The following is a 5,000-nucleotide window of genomic DNA, read 5'->3' as shown; positions in this document are numbered from 1 at the left end:
TAGATTTTACGTGCGGTTTTTTTGCTTTTTTTCCTTTCTTTCTTGCTATTTCTATGCTCAGGTGCCCTCCGGTTCATGGTTGATGCTTTTCGTATTTTTGGAACGGAGCCGATCGGTCACGTGGGTCCCACGCCCCGCGTACCAAAACAAAGGAGGTTCTGCGTCTTGTAACACATAAAAACAATAAACATGGATAGTATTTCGGGTGCGATCATACCAGCACTAATGCACCGGATCCCATCAGAACTCCGCAGTTAATCGTGCTTGGGCGAGAGTAGTACTAGGATGGGTGACCCCCTGGGAAGTCCTCGTGTTGCACCCCCCTTTTTCGTTGTCCGTTTGCGTTTTTTTAGATTTTACGTGCGGTTTTTTTGCTTTTTTTCCTTTCTTTCTTGCTATTTCTATGCTCGGGTGCCCTCCGGTTCATGGTTGATGCTTTTCGTATTTTTGGAACGGAGCCGATCGGTCACGTGCGTCCCACGCCCCGCGTACCAAAACAAAGGAGGTTCTGCGTCTTGTAACACATAAAAACAATAAACATGGATCGTATTTCGGGTGCGATCATACCAGCACTAATGCACCGGATCCCATCAGAACTCCGCAGTTAATCGTGCTTGGGCGAGAGTAGTACTAGGATGGGTGACCCCCTGGGAAGTCCTCGTGTTGCACCCCCCTTTTTCGTTGTCCGTTTGCGTTTTTTTAGATTTTACGTGCGGTTTTTTTGCTTTTTTTCCTTTCTTTCTTGCTATTTCTATGCTCGGGTGCCCTCCGGTTCATGGTTGATGCTTTTCGTATTTTTGGAACGGAGCCGATCGGTCACGTGCGTCCCACGCCCCGCGTACCAAAACAAAGGAGATTCTGCGTCTTGTAACACATAAAAACAATAAACATGGATAGTATTTCGGGTGCGATCATACCAGCACTAATGCACCGGATCCCATCAGAACTCCGCAGTTAAGCGTGCTTGGGCGAGAGTAGTACTAGGATGGGTGACCCTCTGGGAAGTCCTCGTGTTGCACCCCCCTTTTTCGTTGTCCGTTTGCGTTTTTTTAGATTTTACGTGCGGTTTTTTTTGCTTTTTTTCCTTTCTTTCTTGCTATTTCTATGCTCAGGTGCCCTCCGGTTCATGGTTGATGCTTTTCGTATTTTTGGAACGGAGCCGATCGGTCACGTGGGTCCCACGCCCCGCGTACCAAAACAAAGGAGGTTCTGCGTCTTGTAACACATAAAAACAATAAACATGGATAGTATTTCGGGTGCGATCATACCAGCACTAATGCACCGGATCCCATCAGAACTCCGCAGTTAAGCGTGCTTGGGCGAGAGTAGTACTAGGATGGGTGACCCCCTGGGAAGTCCTCGTGTTGCACCCCCCTTTTTCGTTGTCCGTTTGCGTTTTTTTAGATTTTACGTGCGGTTTTTTTGCTTTTTTTCCTTTCTTTCTTGCTATTTCTATGCTCGGGTGCCCTCCGGTTCATGGTTGATGCTTTTCGTATTTTTGGAACGGAGCCGATCGGTCACGTGGGTCCCACGCCCCGCGTACCAAAACAAAGGAGATTCTGCGTCTTGTAACACATAGAAACAATAAACATGGATAGTATTTCGGGTGCGATCATACCAGCACTAATGCACCGGATCCCATCAGAACTCCGCAGTTAAGCGTGCTTGGGCGAGAGTAGTACTAGGATGGGTGACCCTCTGGGAAGTCCTCGTGTTGCACCCCCCTTTTTCGTTGTCCGTTTGCGTTTTTTTAGATTTTACGTGCGGTTTTTTTTGCTTTTTTTCCTTTCTTTCTTGCTATTTCTATGCTCAGGTGCCCTCCGGTTCATGGTTGATGCTTTTCGTATTTTTGGAACGGAGCCGATCGGTCACGTGGGTCCCACGCCCCGCGTACCAAAACAAAGGAGGTTCTGCGTCTTGTAACACATAAAAACAATAAACATGGATAGTATTTCGGGTGCGATCATACCAGCACTAATGCACCGGATCCCATCAGAACTCCGCAGTTAAGCGTGCTTGGGCGAGAGTAGTACTAGGATGGGTGACCCCCTGGGAAGTCCTCGTGTTGCACCCCCCTTTTTCGTTGTCCGTTTGCGTTTTTTTAGATTTTACGTGCGGTTTTTTTGCTTTTTTTCCTTTCTTTCTTGCTATTTCTATGCTCGGGTGCCCTCCGGTTCATGGTTGATGCTTTTCGTATTTTTGGAACGGAGCCGATCGGTCACGTGGGTCCCACGCCCCGCGTACCAAAACAAAGGAGGTTCTGCGTCTTGTAACACATAAAAACAATAAACATGGATCGTATTTCGGGTGCGATCATACCAGCACTAATGCACCGGATCCCATCAGAACTCCGCAGTTAATCGTGCTTGGGCGAGAGTAGTACTAGGATGGGTGACCCCCTGGGAAGTCCTCGTGTTGCACCCCCCTTTTTCGTTGTCCGTTTGCGTTTTTTTAGATTTTACGTGCGGTTTTTTTGCTTTTTTTCCTTTCTTTCTTGCTATTTCTATGCTCGGGTGCCCTCCGGTTCATGGTTGATGCTTTTCGTATTTTTGGAACGGAGCCGATCGGTCACGTGCGTCCCACGCCCCGCGTACCAAAACAAAGGAGGTTCTGCGTCTTGTAACACATAAAAACAATAAACATGGATAGTATTTCGGGTGCGATCATACCAGCACTAATGCACCGGATCCCATCAGAACTCCGCAGTTAAGCGTGCTTGGGCGAGAGTAGTACTAGGATGGGTGACCCCCTGGGAAGTCCTCGTGTTGCACCCCCCTTTTTCGTTGTCCGTTTGCGTTTTTTTAGATTTTACGTGCGGTTTTTTTGCTTTTTTTCCTTTCTTTCTTGCTATTTCTATGCTCGGGTGCCCTCCGGTTCATGGTTGATGCTTTTCGTATTTTTGGAACGGAGCCGATCGGTCACGTGGGTCCCACGCCCCGCGTACCAAAACAAAGGAGATTCTGCGTCTTGTAACACATAAAAACAATAAACATGGATAGTATTTCGGGTGCGATCATACCAGCACTAATGCACCGGATCCCATCAGAACTCCGCAGTTAAGCGTGCTTGGGCGAGAGTAGTACTAGGATGGGTGACCCTCTGGGAAGTCCTCGTGTTGCACCCCCCTTTTTCGTTGTCCGTTTGCGTTTTTTTAGATTTTACGTGCGGTTTTTTTTGCTTTTTTTCCTTTCTTTCTTGCTATTTCTATGCTCAGGTGCCCTCCGGTTCATGGTTGATGCTTTTCGTATTTTTGGAACGGAGCCGATCGGTCACGTGGGTCCCACGCCCCGCGTACCAAAACAAAGGAGGTTCTGCGTCTTGTAACACATAAAAACAATAAACATGGATAGTATTTCGGGTGCGATCATACCAGCACTAATGCACCGGATCCCATCAGAACTCCGCAGTTAAGCGTGCTTGGGCGAGAGTAGTACTAGGATGGGTGACCCCCTGGGAAGTCCTCGTGTTGCACCCCCCTTTTTCGTTGTCCGTTTGCGTTTTTTTAGATTTTACGTGCGGTTTTTTTGCTTTTTTTCCTTTCTTTCTTGCTATTTCTATGCTCGGGTGCCCTCCGGTTCATGGTTGATGCTTTTCGTATTTTTGGAACGGAGCCGATCGGTCACGTGGGTCCCACGCCCCGCGTACCAAAACAAAGGAGGTTCTGCGTCTTGTAACACATAAAAACAATAAACATGGATCGTATTTCGGGTGCGATCATACCAGCACTAATGCACCGGATCCCATCAGAACTCCGCAGTTAATCGTGCTTGGGCGAGAGTAGTACTAGGATGGGTGACCCCCTGGGAAGTCCTCGTGTTGCACCCCCCTTTTTCGTTGTCCGTTTGCGTTTTTTTAGATTTTACGTGCGGTTTTTTTGCTTTTTTTCCTTTCTTTCTTGCTATTTCTATGCTCGGGTGCCCTCCGGTTCATGGTTGATGCTTTTCGTATTTTTGGAACGGAGCCGATCGGTCACGTGGGTCCCACGCCCCGCGTACCAAAACAAAGGAGATTCTGCGTCTTGTAACACATAAAAACAATAAACATGGATAGTATTTCGGGTGCGATCATACCAGCACTAATGCACCGGATCCCATCAGAACTCCGCAGTTAAGCGTGCTTGGGCGAGAGTAGTACTAGGATGGGTGACCCTCTGGGAAGTCCTCGTGTTGCACCCCCCCTTTTTCGTTGTCCGTTTGCGTTTTTTTAGATTTTACGTGCGGTTTTTTTTGCTTTTTTTCCTTTCTTTCTTGCTATTTCTATGCTCAGGTGCCCTCCGGTTCATGGTTGATGCTTTTCGTATTTTTGGAACGGAGCCGATCGGTCACGTGGGTCCCACGCCCCGCGTACCAAAACAAAGGAGGTTCTGCGTCTTGTAACACATAAAAACAATAAACATGGATAGTATTTCGGGTGCGATCATACCAGCACTAATGCACCGGTTCCCATCAGAACTCCGCAGTTAAGCGTGCTTGGGCGAGAGTAGTACTAGGATGGGTGACCCCCTGGGAAGTCCTCGTGTTGCACCCCCCTTTTTCGTTGTCCGTTTGCGTTTTTTTAGATTTTACGTGCGGTTTTTTTGCTTTTTTTCCTTTCTTTCTTGCTATTTCTATGCTCGGGTGCCCTCCGGTTCATGGTTGATGCTTTTCGTATTTTTGGAACGGAGCCGATCGGTCACGTGGGTCCCACGCCCCGCGTACCAAAACAAAGGAGGTTCTGCGTCTTGTAACACATAAAAACAATAAACATGGATAGTATTTCGGGTGCGATCATACCAGCACTAATGCACCGGATCCCATCAGAACTCCGCAGTTAAGCGTGCTTGGGCGAGAGTAGTACTAGGATGGGTGACCCCCTGGGAAGTCCTCGTGTTGCACCCTCCTTTTTCGTTGTCCGTTTGCGTTTTTTTAGATTTTACGTGCGGTTTTTTTTGCTTTTTTTCCTTTCTTTCTTGCTATTTCTATGCTCAGGTGCCCTCCGGTTCATGGTTGATGCTTTTCGTA

At 47.8% G+C, this 5,000-nt stretch overlaps 14 non-coding genes across 14 annotated transcripts; all 14 read left to right on the top strand.

Annotated features, from left to right (window-relative positions):
* Positions 1–203: 203 nt before the first annotated feature.
* LOC145083791 (5S ribosomal RNA) lies at positions 204–322 on the top strand. Its single transcript, XR_013698251.1, has one exon. It is a non-coding gene; the product is annotated as a 5S ribosomal RNA (ribosomal RNA).
* Positions 323–553: 231 nt separating this feature from the next.
* Positions 554–672, top strand: LOC145083789 (5S ribosomal RNA). The gene has a single exon (XR_013698250.1). It is a non-coding gene; the product is annotated as a 5S ribosomal RNA (ribosomal RNA).
* Positions 673–903: 231 nt separating this feature from the next.
* On the top strand, positions 904–1,022 carry LOC145083168 (5S ribosomal RNA). The gene has a single exon (XR_013697652.1). It is a non-coding gene; the product is annotated as a 5S ribosomal RNA (ribosomal RNA).
* Positions 1,023–1,254: 232 nt separating this feature from the next.
* On the top strand, positions 1,255–1,373 carry LOC145080944 (5S ribosomal RNA). Its single transcript, XR_013695514.1, has one exon. It is a non-coding gene; the product is annotated as a 5S ribosomal RNA (ribosomal RNA).
* A 231-nt stretch (positions 1,374–1,604) lies between these two features.
* LOC145083167 (5S ribosomal RNA) lies at positions 1,605–1,723 on the top strand. Its single transcript, XR_013697651.1, has one exon. It is a non-coding gene; the product is annotated as a 5S ribosomal RNA (ribosomal RNA).
* A 232-nt stretch (positions 1,724–1,955) lies between these two features.
* Positions 1,956–2,074, top strand: LOC145080943 (5S ribosomal RNA). Its single transcript, XR_013695513.1, has one exon. It is a non-coding gene; the product is annotated as a 5S ribosomal RNA (ribosomal RNA).
* Positions 2,075–2,305: 231 nt separating this feature from the next.
* On the top strand, positions 2,306–2,424 carry LOC145083788 (5S ribosomal RNA). The gene has a single exon (XR_013698249.1). It is a non-coding gene; the product is annotated as a 5S ribosomal RNA (ribosomal RNA).
* A 231-nt stretch (positions 2,425–2,655) lies between these two features.
* Positions 2,656–2,774, top strand: LOC145080941 (5S ribosomal RNA). The gene has a single exon (XR_013695512.1). It is a non-coding gene; the product is annotated as a 5S ribosomal RNA (ribosomal RNA).
* Positions 2,775–3,005: 231 nt separating this feature from the next.
* Positions 3,006–3,124, top strand: LOC145083165 (5S ribosomal RNA). The gene has a single exon (XR_013697650.1). It is a non-coding gene; the product is annotated as a 5S ribosomal RNA (ribosomal RNA).
* Positions 3,125–3,356: 232 nt separating this feature from the next.
* LOC145080940 (5S ribosomal RNA) lies at positions 3,357–3,475 on the top strand. Its single transcript, XR_013695511.1, has one exon. It is a non-coding gene; the product is annotated as a 5S ribosomal RNA (ribosomal RNA).
* A 231-nt stretch (positions 3,476–3,706) lies between these two features.
* Positions 3,707–3,825, top strand: LOC145083787 (5S ribosomal RNA). Its single transcript, XR_013698248.1, has one exon. It is a non-coding gene; the product is annotated as a 5S ribosomal RNA (ribosomal RNA).
* A 231-nt stretch (positions 3,826–4,056) lies between these two features.
* LOC145083164 (5S ribosomal RNA) lies at positions 4,057–4,175 on the top strand. The gene has a single exon (XR_013697649.1). It is a non-coding gene; the product is annotated as a 5S ribosomal RNA (ribosomal RNA).
* A 233-nt stretch (positions 4,176–4,408) lies between these two features.
* On the top strand, positions 4,409–4,527 carry LOC145084635 (5S ribosomal RNA). Its single transcript, XR_013699072.1, has one exon. It is a non-coding gene; the product is annotated as a 5S ribosomal RNA (ribosomal RNA).
* Positions 4,528–4,758: 231 nt separating this feature from the next.
* On the top strand, positions 4,759–4,877 carry LOC145082986 (5S ribosomal RNA). Its single transcript, XR_013697481.1, has one exon. It is a non-coding gene; the product is annotated as a 5S ribosomal RNA (ribosomal RNA).
* Positions 4,878–5,000: the final 123 nt, after the last annotated feature.

Source organism: Lactuca serriola, chromosome 1, assembly GCF_051521515.1.
Source record: "Lactuca serriola cultivar US96UC23 chromosome 1, Lser_US96UC23_V15, whole genome shotgun sequence".
Classification (NCBI taxonomy): Eukaryota; Viridiplantae; Streptophyta; class Magnoliopsida; order Asterales; family Asteraceae; genus Lactuca; species Lactuca serriola.
This window is presented reverse-complemented; position numbering and strand designations above follow the sequence as displayed.